Consider the following 678-nt stretch of genomic DNA (forward strand, 5'->3'; position numbering starts at 1 on the left):
CATGGTTAGGCGGGACGGGGGCCCTGGGGGTAGCAATGCCACCGGAGCGTCGCACTGGGCCCTCATACATGCGGGGTGGTGTGGTGGCATGTCCGAAGAGGCGGCACGCATCTCCGAGGTGTGCCCTCCCCCTCCCCCCCCCCCGTCACAAACGGTGCCGCCGCACCTGGAGGGGGGAAACGGACACGTCGGGTCTACACGAAGGGGATCTTGCTGTGGGTTTGGCCTGAATGTTGCTCCAAAGTGTTCCTATGGCCTGACCTAACACAACCGGGGGTAGAGTTCCACTGGTCAAAGCCCATCCGTGTAAAGTCAAAGGGCTAGATCTCGCCCACCGCAACACCGCAGCGACACCCGTGAGGGGGGGGCACACCCCGAAGCCGCGTGTTGGGTGCATGCGCCTGCCACCACGCTTCCACAACCGTAGGAGGGCTCACCGCAACACCTGGCAGCATTGCTCCCCCCCCCCACAGGTAGCTCGTCCTCTCTTACCCAGACACAGACGACCGCCGGGTCTAGCCCTTTGACTTTCGCTGGACGGGTTTTGACCGGAGGACCTTTTCACCTGGTTGTCATAGCCCAGCCCATAGCTACAACCCCCAACACCGTCCCGGCCCAACCCACCCAAAGATTCCCTCCGTGTTGGCCCGACATGGTCGTTCTCCCCTTCCATGACAC

This window comes from Triticum dicoccoides, chromosome 5B (assembly GCF_002162155.2).
Source record: "Triticum dicoccoides isolate Atlit2015 ecotype Zavitan chromosome 5B, WEW_v2.0, whole genome shotgun sequence".
NCBI lineage: Eukaryota > Viridiplantae > Streptophyta > Magnoliopsida > Poales > Poaceae > Triticum > Triticum dicoccoides.